This window comes from Stegodyphus dumicola, chromosome X1, assembly GCF_044657685.1.
Source record: "Stegodyphus dumicola isolate Sdum_Otavi_A_Nest chromosome X1, ASM4465768v1".
Lineage (NCBI taxonomy): Eukaryota > Metazoa > Arthropoda > Arachnida > Araneae > Eresidae > Stegodyphus > Stegodyphus dumicola.
In genome coordinates this window covers 121,866,954-121,882,532 of record NC_140780.1, presented here as the reverse complement: position 1 = coordinate 121,882,532, position 15,579 = coordinate 121,866,954, and the positions used below count along the sequence as shown (strand labels likewise).

Below are 15,579 nucleotides of genomic sequence, written 5' to 3'. Positions count from 1 at the left end.
GCTTTACTGCTGCTCATTTTAAACCCATCGTTTTAATTTTATATATCTGAAAAATAATCACTTTGGGCTTAAACATTTTATAAATATAAAATTATGTATGTTAAAATATTTGTAATTAGGCACATAGGTCAGATTAAGTTTTTATTAAATAGAGTAACGCATGCAAGGGCTATCTGCCTAAAGAGAGAGATGCCATCGTGGAGGAATTTTGAAAAAAAAAAAAAAAAAAAAAACTGACCTTTGAGTGGCTATTAAAAATAATAATTATAATTTTCATTCAAATTATATTCATATATATTTTTTATGTAAAACTTTCGGGTGTATGCTAAATTAGTGTAAATTACTTTACACGAAAAATATAGTGAATGCACAGAAATTAAAGATTTGCACATGCCGGAAATGAAAAATTGGAAATATGTATGGGTATTTATGCATGTGCTTGCAAAAAGCATGTATCTGCCTTTGACAAAATACTTAAATATCATTAAATTATTTATAAATGTATTTGAAATGAAGAATTTATTGACTTATAAACAACTGTGAAAGTACTGTGAAGAAATCTAATGATTAAATGTATCTAATTTATAATGATTATAAATGTTATCTAAATATATAATAACCTTAATATTGAATTGTAAACATAAATTGAAATCCTGTTGACGAATACGTTATAAAACTATTTAAGCAAGAATTGTTCGTATTGGAAAGCAATCTGTTAAAAGGTAAAAGCAAATGCTATGAGATGCGCACTTAAGAACGTAATAAAGAGTTTTGGAATATGTATTGTTGAAATGAAGGGTAAAAAAAATCTGATAGGTATAATTAAAAGAATTATTCCCCTTACATTTTATAATAACTCGGTTACAAGTTTTAAATAATACTTAAAAAAAAAAACTTATTTTATTCCCTTTCAGAAATGTTCAGAGAAAGTCAAATACTATTTAATACCTATTTAATTATTAGGAATTAGCGAAATACTTATTTAAAGTATTTCGCTAATTCCTAATAATTCTCTAATTTAAAACGAACCGAATAGAGCATTAATTATAAATTGACTTACATTTTTCGATTTAAAAGAAGCCAAAAAATCATGTCATATTTAAGAAAGTATTTTAGGAAGAAGCTCTAAAATTGAAAAGAAATAATGCATAATTTTAATATTAATAATAAAATAAACTTTGTTCTTAATTTTTGTACCTTAACCGAGTAAAATCGAATTACCTTAATTTTTTTTTCTAATGTAATTAACGAAAACTTGTGAAAATATTTCATTCAAATTAAACCATTCTGAGAAAACTGTCCTGTGAAAAGTATAGCATTTAATTCCGTTCAGAATGAAATGTTGTTTAAAAATATGTTGTTTTCACATACTTAGGACTCTGAAGTGTTGTAGAAAAAGAAAATATATACATTTATATGCATATTTACGACGTAATTACAAAATATTTACATCCGAACGCGTCAAATCCCATTGAACTCAATGGTAAATAACTCAATGTTTTTGGTCACCACGTAGGGATCGCCGGTGCTTCAAAGCAGGGTACGGGAGAAACTTGTTTAGGGCGACTCCATCTTACTTCCTACGTCCATGGGTGCTTCTTCAAAATTGGGAGCGGAACTGAGCAAAATCGCAGTCACTTGAATGTTGCTCAAGGCTTTTGCCAACGGCAGGCGTAATCTAGCGCTCCTTGCCATGAGGATTTTCGTGGTCTTGGTCTGACTACGTCAGACAAGTGAGCATGAATAACAACAAAAGTTTATCGTTCAGTAATCCATTTTCATTGTATAAAATTGCATTCGTTGGAAGAATTCAATTCGTTTTCTTATTTTCCTCTGTATAAAACTGAATGCAGAGAAATTAGATGTTTAAACGACCCTCACATTTCCCCACGACTCCGAAGGGGATAGTCTTCTCTTTTTAGGTTTGCCCTCGTGTTTAGGGTGGATCGTAATTTGTGACTTGACCGCATATGGTCCGCATTTTATCGGTCGGAAAGTCCCAGTGTCGTAATTATCTGTAGCACAATTCCTGTGTTGCACGTGCTTAAAACACTCTTTCCCGAATGCATATATAACTGTCAAAGAGTAAACAAAAATACAAGATTGTGACAAATTTCAAACAATAATTGGTCGAAAGGCCTGATGAGCCAAATACCACCGAAATGAATAAATACAAGAGTGAATAAAATAAGTAAAAAAAAAAAAAAAAAAAGTTAAAGTAAATAAGTTACATAAAATGAATGACCGTGTATACATACATCAATGCAGTTACATAAAAGTACAATAGTTGTATCATATTGCTAGTAATTAAGCAAGATGCAGGGGTAAAAAGAAAAGAGGAACTCTGTGAACATGACAGAGCCAGTTTCCTTTAGAAAATTCTCCACGAAGGCATCCTTCGTGTGCTTATTCACACTGATTGCCTTGTTTAGATAATGTATCCCATGTATTCACGCACTATTATGGCCTCACTAACATATACACGCGTTTTCGTAGTTATCGCGTGTTATTTGTGTACTTATACAAATTTACAATTCAACTAATGACGTCTCTGAAGTCTAAAAATTATTATTGTGTTTCAGTTTTTCTATAGAAATTTAGTTCAGTAGGCATTTAAACTGCAGCTACTAACTGCAGCTTTATAACTCTCTAATGTTAAACTGCTGACTATTAAGGTGCAGTTGTTCTTCCAAAAGAGAAAATCCGCTGTTTGGACGAACTGTCAAGGAAGATCTTCCAACCTTGAACTCTGTTTTTCTTCAAAAATATATATATATCTAAGTACATAAATTTACTCAAGAAAAGCGGGATAATTAGCTTCTATATCTTATAGAATGTCCAAACAATTTTATAATATTGTATATTTGATCGCCAGCAAATAATTTTTAAATGAAGGATCGGAATTTCGTGAAATTTTTAAAATAGCGTTACTTCGCCAAATGTGTTTAGATTTGTATATTTTGAATTCTTTATTCACACTGATTTATCAGTTTTTTTTTCTTTTTTTAAACATAATACTCCTAAATGAGAGAAAGCATTTGTAGCTATTTTGTGTTTTGTTTTAATTTCCAAAAATATTGGTGTTTTTTTTTTTTCTCAGACTTTACTCAGACTCCTCAGATCTTTAATAAAATTACAATTTGCACTTACGTGAGCTTTAAATGGATTTGGGGAAAAGAATTCAGTGGTTTCTAAGCTTTCAAAAAGAAAGCTATTCAGTTGCAAGTTAACAGCTAAATTCCTGCATGTGAAACAAAATAGGTAAACAAAACATTTTTAATTACCAGAGGCAGTCTTTTCTATCGGAATTTACCTAACTCTAGGCATTTTTTTCTTCTAATAGGCTTTAAAACAACAACGCCCCCCCCAAAAAAAACTTGCAGAACCGATCGCAATTGAAATTGCAATTTCTACCCGACGCAATAAAAGCGTTTTCTGCCTATATTCAGTAGGTGAACGCGCATATATAATATATTTTTTATTAGATGCAAGCTGCATTATTTTGCAAAGCTTCTTTTTTGCAACTGCGAAGAACTTAATTTTTTCTTGTAGGCAAGTTGATTGTCAAAGTCTGAAAGTTAAGGAGATACAGTATTAGACTTTTAATTCAATATTATATCTTTACTTGGGTTGGAAGTACTTCCAACGCCAAGTAAAGATATAATATTAAGATAGTAGATGCAGTGTGGTCTGGATAATGTTTCAATACCTGGCTCTATAAGCCAGGCGTTGAAATTAGCAGACTTTACGTAAGAAGATATTTAACTGAAAAGTCTGATACCTGAAATTTAAAAGAATTTTGAAGTCCAAGGAAAATTACGATTGACGAAGTAATAGAAAAGACCCCTCGCCCCGTTGATTTTGCAAGTGCATTTTATAGTACATTAGAAAGTGAATTCGCAGATGTTTGTCAAATAATGAATCTAAGAAGTGTGTGTGTGGGGGGGTCCGAAGCTTCAGTCCTGTATCATGGGATTCTAAAGAAAAAGGGCTAAACTTCGGCAGTAATTTAGAGCAAACGTATAGCTTGCAACATGTTCAAAGTAAGTTTAGGCAGTTAAAAAATTTGCAGCATTTTGATCATTAGAAGAAAGATCTTCAAGCGTCGGGGAATGGCTGAAAAATGTGAAAGAATTGGAAGGCTTTTTAAAGTAAATGCCTAGTATTCACTTCACCCGTGGAAGAAAAAGCGTGAAAACTCCATTTGAAGCCAATCCGTTCGATCTACCTCTTACTTCCTCTTTCAGAGGGAAAAGCTCTCTGAACTAGTCCTAAGTCCTGCTTTGAACATATCTCGAACCACCCGGGGTCAGAGGTTTTGACCGCTCAGTCTGCTGGGGTCTTGCTTTTTTGAAACTTGTAATTCCATTCATTTTGCAGTTGCCTTGTAATTCATTTTGCTGATTCCACAATTGGTGTTAAAACATGTTACTCTTATATATATATTTTTTTACTGCCTCTCATTTGTGCTATACCTTTAATCTATGGTTACCATATTAATTATTACGTAAAGTGTATACTTTCAGTATAGGGCTAAATAACTACAATATGAGGCATCTTCCCACCAGAAAATGGTTTCCAGACCCTTTTTATAATAACGGCCTAATTTTTCATTTTAAATTACTGTGTATTGCCAATCAAAATATATACCTTACCTATTTTTTTATTTCTGTTTCAAGAATCGATCAACTTGTCAGTTTTCCAGTCACTGAAATGTAAAAATTACCATATAGCGCCAAACCCCGTTATTTTTACAATATTTTAACTGTTTATATGTAGAGTATTAGAAGCTAATTATTTTATTACTGTATATTTCTATAAAAAAAAAAAGGGATAGATGAGTAGATTCGTATAATTGACAGAGCTGGAGAAAAGTTCAGGTTGGAAGACGTTCCTTGTGAGAGAGTTCTAGGATAAATTGGAAAACCCTAATTTCCGAAGCGCATCCTACCTGTACTATGATAACAAAGGTTGTCCATTCTCCAACTACTGAACAGTGGTATACAGTGGGTAAATAAAGTATTGGCAATTGCCTGTAATTGATCATATTAGCTAACAAAGAAACAGCTTGGCAATTTTAGACGGATATAACGAACACAGGAGGTAATAAACAAACAAACTAATAAAACTTTCGTTTAGAAATGCCTTTTACACAAAATATACAATAAAAACATATTTGCATGTCAAAAAAAGTATTGGCAAGGTCACACAGGAAAATGTGGGAACAAAATTTAATACTTTGTATTCATACCTTTTGCATTTATAGCAGCTTGTAATCTATTTGTCATAGAGAAAACCAAAATCTTGGTCATACTATTGAGAATTTCGTGCCATTCACTGTATTTCGCTTTAGATTCTGTTCTTGCCGATCGAGTCTGCCGTATATTTCCTACAAGTAGTCCTTTTTCGAAGTAAAGTGCCACTCCAGTTAATTGCTTAATTTTGACAAAGGAATGTGTGAAGTTACTATTATTCAATAATACTCTTGTAAAATACATGAAATACTGAATTAGGCTTTACTCTTAGTAAAAATTTTGTAATAATTGCATGAAGTGGAAGATTTGACAATTTTCTTAATGCCTGTAGCAATGGAATCTGCGACGTGTCTTTGAATGTCACTCCTTTGCACTCGATACTTTTTTCACTCGGGCGAAACAGCGACTAGAGACGATTTTCCGTATATATTGTGAATTTATCACAGCTAACTTAAAATGATTTCACACACAATTTAAAGAAATCTGATGGTTTTTTAATTCTGAAGATACTTGGCTTTTCTGCTGCTCTGTCGTCAACGGTTCGCCTTACAAATGGTATTCTTTGCGGTATTTCTTCCCTTCGTGGAGGACTTTCTAAGGGAAACTGGCTCGTATACACGTTACACATGGGGAAAACCACGAAAACGCCCATGCAGCTAGCCCGTTCACGGGATTCGAACCTCGGACCGAACTGCCAGTGTTCAGCGATTTTACCGCTCGGCCCCTGGTGGGCCCTCGTGTGCCTTGCCGTAATCAAACACACCAACACCAACACCAGCGGTATTTCTTCCGGTTCTCTGCATGTCATCCATTCTAAATTTGTCTCTTCAGCGGAACTACTGTCGCTTTCACATTCACTTTCTACTATCCCGATTTTTCGCCTTCTCCCTTACTTCATCACTACTTTCCTTCTCTCTTCAAGCTGTTTATGTGTAGACGTAATTTTGTTCATTAGCGAAAATTCGAATTCATCTTCACTTGATTGATGATTCATTCAGCGTAGTTCGTGCTTATTGATCTCTGTAACTTTGAAAATAATATTCCTGTTGTCCGAGTTCGAGCTAACGTCGAAGACGCATGTATAACATTTAATCTGAAAAAACGTAGTTAAGATTAAAGATTGCCAGTTGATTTATACACATGTATTATTAAATACACTCATTAAGCGATATTGTCAAACTAAATAAACATCGTTAACAATCGAATTATTACGTCAAACCAAGTGGTGACCAAGAGTCATCTTTCGAGTGCAAAGGCTTGAGTCATAATACTTCGCGGGGCCCACCAGCGGCCGAGCGGTAAAGTCGCTGAACACTGGTAGTTCGGTCCGAGGTTCGAATCCCGCGAACGGGCTGGCTGCATGGGCGTTTTCGTGGTTTTCCCCATGTGTAACGTGTATACGAGCCAGTTTCCCTTAGAAAGTCCTCCACGAAAGGCATCCCTCCCCTTAGGCAGATAGCCCTCGTGTGCTTTGCGATAATTAAATACACCAACATAATACTTCGCGATGCTCTTGCTGTTCAGAAGTGTTATTGGAATAATTATTTTTAACTGGCCTTTTTTATCGCTCCCCTCCATAAAAAAAAAAAAAAAAAAAAAAAAAAAAAAAACTTATAAATAGGCAGTGTCGTTTGAGTATACGAAAATCTTTTTATTGTCAGAGCCAAAAATAGCACGTTTTCTTTTTCTTAAAATCAGTTTTCGCTAAGAAATTTTTTTTCTTGGTAAAATTCGATGCCTTACAGTGGCTAAGGAACGGTTAAAAAAATATTGAGCTTTAATTGTACTTTTATGCATTTATTATTTCCTTTCATAAGATGGCAAGTAGTTTGCACCGAGAATGCTAAATTATGTTTCTTCTTCCATTCATATTGACCAAAATGCATACGTCAGTCATTTACTTCCCGAGGTTTTATGTTTCGCATGACTGGTCTGAAGCTTGGCTACTGCAGTTTCAGAGAAGGGAAGCGTGGAAGGGGAGAAAATAGCTTTATTTTGCAATGGTGGATATCCAGATGGCTTCCGTTCGAATCGTGGTAGATTTGCGTTGCCCATTATAAGTCTAATAGAGTTGCATTGTTTTACACATACACCGGAAAACAGTTGCGATTCCTCCTTTTATTGAAGGTACTCTTGCATTTTTCTAGGTGCATTTGAGCGTTATAATACCAGCTGACTAGTGTTCGCCCTGTCGTGGTCTAGATAAATTTAATCTTGTTTGAATCGAGGAAGTAACTGATACCTGTATTTTCGCTTCATTCTGCTAATATTTTTAAAGGAAAGTTTTCAGTTCAAGGAAAGACCAATCGTTGGTCGTTTCTGGATGTGTCTTTGTAACAAGAGGAAGAGGTTCGTAAAATTAACTCATATTTATGATTGGAATAATGTTGTGAATTATGTGTAATGAAATGATTGTGACGTGTGTATTGTCAATATTCCATTATTGAATACTGTATTCTGTCTGTGCAAGTTTCTGATTTTGAGAATGAAATCGGCTTGGATTTGATTCAGTCTTTCCTTAAAATCAGTTTCAAACAGCAAGAAATTACAAACTATTCGTCATTTCATCTTTTAACTGGTATGGTGAAAAAAATCATGCGTAGCTGGTAAGATCTGATCATATAGACGTATGAAAATTATATTTATTTCAAATATATAGGCATTTTTTTTCATAACTATAATTTTGATTAAAGATAAATATGTTTACAACTCGCTGAAAGGAGGAGGATATTCATATGCACATGATATTTCCCATGTAAATAATCATTATATATAAATGAGGCTTTAGTCTATACAACCGCCAAATATCAATTTTTTTTTTATTTTTTTTTTTTTTTTTTTTTAAGTCTTAAAAGTAAAAACATGATAATATTTGAGGTACTTTTAGTCTCATTTTAGCGTTCTTTTCGACTAGACACTCGCTGTTTATAATCTCTAGCTATTCATTAGTTTGGTTTGATTATGGCAAAGTGCTATCTGCGTAAGGGGAGGGATGCCTACCTGGAGGACTTTGTAAGGGAAACTGGCACGTATACACGTTTCTCATGTGGAAAAACACGAAAACGTCCATGCAGCCAGCCCGTTCGGGAGATTCGAACCTCCGTTCGCGGGGCCGAAAACTCGTTTCCACCAAATTAACAGAGAAAATGTCAAAATTTCTAATCGCATTCTGCATAGAATCTAAAATTAAATTCTAAAATAAAATCATGGCGTATCATGATTATAAATAGCTTTTTTCGTAATTTTCCACATGTATAACTTCAAATATGAGAAATTTTTCCGTAGAAAGTCCACCACGTAAAAATCACCCTTTTAAGGTGTGGTCCTAGTGTAAATTGTCGTAATCTAACAAACCCCCCAAATCAGCTTGACGGCATGGGGCAGATTTTCACTGGTTAATGATAAGCAAAGCGGCTTAAGCCATACCTAAGACACAGCTCTCAAAATAGACGAGTTTACTATACTAGCGGTTCCCAACCCTTTTACATTCGCGTTGAGACAGATTTCCTTCCTCCGTGAGACAGGTTGCAATTATAGAGTGCACTTAACTTCTCTCTTAAGAACCTTAACTCGCTAACCCTCCTTCAGTATTCTCGTGGTCCACCAGTGGCTGAGTGACCGCTGAATACTAATAGCGCGGACATGGCTTGGGTTCAAACTCAGGCGAAAGCGCTGGGCTACATAGTTGGTTTTCCCCATGTGTTACGAGCCAGTTGCCCCAGGAAGTCTTCCATGAAGGCATCCCTCCTCAAGGCCCCTCGTGGTTTTGCCATATTCAAAATCAGTATTATCTCAATGTATCTTACAAGCTTTTATTTAAATAGCATAAAATCATTGATGCATTGCTTTTGAATGCGTTTCGGATTGTAATTCTCATCGGAATCGGTCAAACTGATTATTTTCCCTAATCAATGTCAAATTAAAGTTTTCTGAATATTTTTACTTTTATCAACATTTATTATAAGTTATTTTCCGCCATTACTGATAATTTTTTTCTCGTACCTCTGAGTGTGCTGTCACCTGAATATGCTAGGTGAAGTAGTAGAAACAGCAGTATAGAAGTAAAGAAATTTGGTTAGAAACTGAAAAAGACATTATTATTTGTAAATTTCTTTAATTTAGTGGAAATGAAATGAAGTCAAAATTATATAACTTAAAAAGTAACAATAACTGGCAATTTAATTAATTAATTAAAAATGACTCTTTATAGGCCAAACTGTTGTACTTATTATTATAAGTGTTATGCGTGAAAAAGTGCTTTAAAATGTGACGCCCGTTTCGAAAATAACAATTTAAAGCACCGTTCTTTATTATCTTCAACTTGTTCATTAACAAAAAGAGACTTTAGAAAAAGGAGGTTCCAAGGTTCGGTACTGAAAAAGGTTATAGAGAATGTTAAATCTCTGTGTAACAGAGAATGCTGTTTGAAATTTCACTTGACCTGAAAAAATGTCAGATATCATTTGACCAGTAATTAACATTACGCGAAATAAATGAATATCCTTTGGTAAACATTAGGAAACAGGATTCTTCTTTCTGTTTTAGTTCATACATTGGGCTGTCTCAAAAAGTGGGGGATGTCTGAATTATTTTGGAATGTTGAAAGTGAGATGGATTTCATTTTGAGAATTTATCTAGCAGCTGTGCCAGAAACAAAAGCAACAATTTCTGAATGGATGCCAACTTACTCTGTCACGTGATGACTTAATTAAACTGTGTGATTATTCGGTTATTTAATATATGAATGATCCGTATTTAATATTTGAGTTATGTAATTTTAGTTTTTCCTTCCGTGTCCTTCCTTTTTCAATATATTTTTCTTCAAATTAAAAGTAAACATTAAGCCAAGGACAAACAACGGAGGTCGAAGGAGCTAAAATTTTTCTGTTTCGTTTTTGTTTTCCGTTCGTGAATTTTTCGCTGCTAAAAATTCTGCGATTGGTAATTAATGACACCCATCCATAGTAAACGTCAGATTGATTTGTTTAGATTTTGGAAGTTATTCAAATTCTAATAGCTAAGTTAGAAATTAAATATTTTTAGAACTTAATCTGTATATGCAAAGTATTGCGAAAGGTGGAGATTGGCTTTATTTCCTTAAATATTCGTTCATTGAATTGATTCATAATAAAAGTATTTGAACTACAACTCTACTCAGAATGATGTAAAATGTTGAATACTCTGTACCCATAAGCAGGCAGTCTATGAGTCGTGTCTTCTAATGATCAAATAATCCAAAATAAGGTAAATAATTTTATGGAAACGATTTTATTTTTTTAGGGTTACGAGGATTCTGTAAGATCTTTTATTATATAACTCCTATTGGAATAAAAATTTCATTTAATATAATATTAATTATGCTTTATTGAGTTGAATATAAAAATTCTAGTTATTTAAATGAAAATTCAAAGTGATATTAGTAATTAGTATGGCCGGCTAACAAAGGAAATGAAGACTGTTCTACCAATACGGAACCACTAATGAATAAAACGACCAGCTTAGATTTCCTAATTGCTCCCTAAATTTAGTTGTGTCAGATTTTTATGAATAATAGGCATTGAAAAGTGATCTGAGTCAGTAAATTGATTCTGATATATTTCTCGAGAATTTCGCATATGTATTAAAATTTGTATTTAATGTATTGAAGCACTATGACTATTTTACTAATTCAACTTTTTCATTTATGGAGACAATGCAAGAAGTTAACTTTATAATTATAGAACACTTCCATTTTCAATGCTGGAACTGTTTTCATAAAAGTATTTATTTTGAAAAAGTTTTTAGGTTTAGCATTAATATTTAAGGAAGTCTATAGCTACCTTTTCCGAACATCTTTTATATTAAGAAATGAAGTATGCATTTTCTGTAATTTAAATCGAACACAATGGCATTACTGTAGAAAATTTATTACAACACGCAAATAAAGATTACTCACCGTGTGACTAGATCCTATTCCATGTTAAATTCGCAGTAAACAAAGAGGTCAAATTAGCATTATGGTACTAGATTAATATAGCAGTTAAACACGAAAGATACGTCTCAAGGTTCTAGTGATTATCCGAAATGAATCTGAGCAATGTACGTCATTGTGCTAAAACTATTAAAGGAGGCAAAATGACTTACTGATGTGACGCAGTTTATACGTATTAACGACACCTCAGAATAGTTTGTCATCAACTATTCATGTTATGTCCAGCGTAAAAGAGTAGCAAATAGTTAATACAGAAACTTTTCTTTTCACGCATTTTGCAGTGACGTAGTTGAAGGGTTGGGTGCAGCATCCAAGGACACCAAACTGATGTTACCAAATTTTAGAAAGAAACATTTTCTATTCTTGGCAAGCAGGAGGAAGCGCGAAATCTTCAGTTGCCCCGGTGCTGAAAACCGTCTGATGCATTGCCAATAATATTGAATTTTTTGTTTCTTTTTTCTGTTCTGAATTTCCTTATAGCTTTATACACCTGTGAAATATTAATCATTATTAATTACAGTGGAGTATCAAACAAGTTTTGACCTTTATTCTTACATAGTTCGTGCATGAGTGGCCCAGTGTTTAAAGCCACTAAAACTGGCAGTTTGGGGCGGATTCTAAGGACTACATGAGGTTTTGTTTTCCCAATACGTAGCATGAACACGTGCCACGTTGTCTCAGAAAGTCTTCCACTAAGATGGGTCCACCAGCGGCCGAGCTTAAAATCGCTGAACACGGGTAATTCGATCAGTCTTACACAAGTTCCTGAATACGGGTTGGGTGAATGCGAATTTTCGTGGTTTTCTTTCATGTGTAATGTGAACACAAGACAATTTCTCGGACACACACACACAAAAAGTCTAGTTCTACCAGCTGCCGAGCGGCAAAGTCTCTGGACACTGGTAGTTCGGCTTGGGTTTAATTCCAGGCGAACAGATTGCCTGTATGGACTGTTTCGTGGTTTTCCTCTTGTGTAACGTGGTACGAGCCAGTTTCTACTAGAGAACCATCCACGAAGGCATCCCTACTCTTCAGACAGCATTCGCATGATTTGACATCATCAGTTAAACTAAACCCTTAAAAAGTCATCCGATAAGGCACTTCTCCCTGTCGGCAGATAACTTTCCTGTTCTTTGCCAGAATCCATATAATCCAATCTCACTAAGATGTCCTACTTAAGTCAGATAATCCTCCCGGTTTCGCCATGACAAATTAATAAGCCTTGCATTATTTCTGGTCCTTGAAATATAGAAATTTAATTATTTTTTTTTAACCAAGGTAGTAAAATAAATGGTAAGGCTGTTCTCTCGAAAAAGTATAACTGGTTTTTCGAGTTAACAGAGTAAATGGTTTAAATAAATTCTTGTTTAGCAAATTAGTATTCATCAACAAATCCAAAAATCTGTTGCAAAACTTTTCTTTTGTTCAAAAGAGAGGGCATATCCTTGAGCTACTTTTTATTTATTGCAAGGGCATAAACTTTCGGATATTTCATTTTTTGGATATTTTAGAATGTACTTATTTTTCTGACGGTGCTCTGCGTTCTAAGCATAGCGAGTGATCGGAATGTTTAGTTTTCTTAGCAGAACATTTATTAATCATAAAATTTAAAACATAAATAATATTTTAAACTACTAAGTTCTTATAAGAAATAGCCAAAATTAATTTTAAACTTTCTTGCCATCACGGAGAATTGTTAAAATACTAGTCATATGGAAAATGATGAAAAAAAGTCACAGATGTTATTTCTGGAATGGTTTCCTCTCTTTAAAACGCTAATCAGAGTTACCCTCCTGCGTAAGTGGTCTAGTTTTGGAAATGTGTACAAAAGCTTCGTGTACCCAGACATTTTGTATTTTGCTAAGGGCTAAATTTTTATGCAAATTAAACTATTTCAGCATTAAATACAGTGTAGTTTGTACTTCAGAGAAAAGGTGAAGTGCAATAAATGCCCAGCTGAATGATTAAAAACAGAATGTGCACCTAACCAGAGCTTAAATTGCGCCGGAGCCCACCAGAGCGCGGCTCCGGTACTTCTCAGTTTTCGAGATAAATTATAATTTTAGACGGAGCACGCCAGCATTTCTTTTATGTAAGTGAACCACAATTTTAGCGCATAAATTTTGTTTTAATAATAAATATGCCTTAGAAATCAATTCTAACTTCTGAATGCAGGCCTATCTTTCCCTCGCACTCAAGATTTGCACACAGGTTGAGAGTTTTAAGGGAAGAAAAGCCTCCTAATCTATGTCAAAAGCTTATTCTCCAGGATATGCAATGAATTTATGAGAACGGGTAAATATTGTATTCGGCTAAAAGAACTAAAAGTGATACCCTTGTTGTGAACGTTCCATGGTAGGTAGTGACACTGCAGAGCTCTTGTAGAGTTTTTGAATGATGAAACCAAACGGGGGACCACTATCACTGCACAGAGAAGTCTTGTGTCTATTTTCACTCTGTATTCAGGAAAATTTATTCAGGGAAACTTTCTGCTTGACGGCTAGTATTATATCGACAGGGCATCGCGATCAGAAAGTCTTGAACTCTTCCATCTTTATTTTCAAAGCTAATACTTTTCGTTTAAACTTCTTTCCATATCCTCATACTGTATCTAGAATTATCACTATTCTCGTTAGTGGAGCTTTAATCGTTTTATCTTTTTCCTTAGGCGTGCTGCCAAAAAAAAAAAAAAAAAAAAAAAAAAAAAAAAAAAAAAAAAAAAAAAGAGTGGTACCTGTCATCCTTTGGAATAGTACATTATAAGTATAATCAGGGCTTAAACTTGAACGGAGATCGGCTGAGCTGCTTCTTAGCATGTAAGTGGAATTGTAATTCCAGCCGATGCCCCAAGTAAGACAAGGTCCGATACATTTTTTCTGTTTAACTATTTAAAATTAATTTAATAATTTATTAGATTTCTGTTTATTTCTCAACTAATTAATTTCTTAACTATTAATTTATAATAAATAAATTTAATTAATATTAATCTGAATTTAAATTTATCGTTTAATTATTTTAATTTTTAGCTATTTTATTTATTAGTTCAAAAGGGCTGTTTGCCCAGAAGGACTATTATTTAGTTTTGGCATTTTGCGTTGGTTCATTATAAATGTCGGTTCACTTTTCAAATTGTTGTCACCAAGTATTAGAGCTCTGTATTATATTTAAAGAAATTAAATAATGAAGAATCTGCATAAATGTATGTGTTTCTCGTATTTGTGGCCCACCAGCGGCCGAGCGGTAGACTCTGAACACTGGTAGTTCGGTCCGAGGTTCGAATCCCGCGAACGGACTGGCTGCTTGGGCGTTTTCGTGGTTTTCCCATGTGTAACGTGTATACGAGCCAGTTTCCCTTAGAAAGTCCTCCACGAAGGCATCCCTCCCTTTAGGCAGATAATCTCGTGTGCTTTGCCATAATTGAATAATACCAATACCAATTCTCGTATTATGATAAAACAACGGTACCTAGAGCCATCAGATTTTGAATATTGAACGTTTCCACCCGAATATGGTGCACCCTAAGCCCAAATTTGGAATTTCGATTTTGTTGTATTATCTTTTAATATTTTGTAAAATTTTAACGAATTTTTGATTAACAAACTCAACGATTTCAAAGCGAACAATAGCAATACGGGGGAAGGAAAAAAAAAATACCTCCAGCGCGCTAGACTGTGTATCGGAAATTCTAAAGATATGCTCATTTTAAAATTATTTTGCGATATTGCTGTTGAACTGAATTTTATTAAGTGCGAAGAATATGAGATTTAATAAATAAAGGTAACACAAAAAACGTTAAAAAAACGCCCCTTTGGGCGTAATGTAAAACCTGAAAGCTTTCATTGACTTATTTATCTTTTCCCCCCTTCCTTAAAGTCTTCCATAGAGCTCCGGCACTTCTAATTTCAGAAATTAAGCCCTGCTTCTAACACGCATATTATACGTACTACTGAATCATAAGATTTGAAATCTGAGAACGTGGGCTCGTCTGAAATGAAATCTAGGTCAAATGAAATATTGCGTATTATGAGTATTTGTTGATAAGTGGGACAAAAACACAAGGGAATTGTCTTCGTAAAACCAAATATATCTTTTTTTTTTTTTTTTTTCTTCCCCTATTCTGTTTTTCCTGCTGTAATCCAGTTCCTTTAAGACTTATTCCGAAAGAAATGCTTGCTTCTTACTTAATTTGCCTATCTTTTATTTTGCCCGTTTATTTATTTGTGCATTTTAAAATTTTATTTTGGGGACTAATTTCGTATTTGGGTTATAGTTACCAGTTGTTTCTTTTCTAAAATATCTAACAAAATGACTGAAGTGTAGTAATGTTAATAGTAGTAATGAATCCTCCTGAGT

The 15,579-nt window shown here is 33.9% G+C and overlaps 1 protein-coding gene across 2 annotated transcripts in view; it reads left to right on the top strand.

The window, feature by feature from the left end:
* The window catches only part of Ent2 (Equilibrative nucleoside transporter 2), a 269,678-nt gene that overhangs the window by 33,244 nt on the left and 220,855 nt on the right, over positions 1-15,579 (top strand). The window contains exon 1 of one of the 2 annotated variants that reach the window (XM_085808591.1): positions 7,465-7,604. The exons of the other annotated variant lie outside the window; for it this stretch is intronic. The gene's annotated coding sequence lies outside the window, so the exon portion shown is untranslated. Of the gene's footprint in view, positions 1-7,464; positions 7,605-15,579 lie in introns of those variants that run through there. 2 annotated transcript variants of the gene reach the window in all.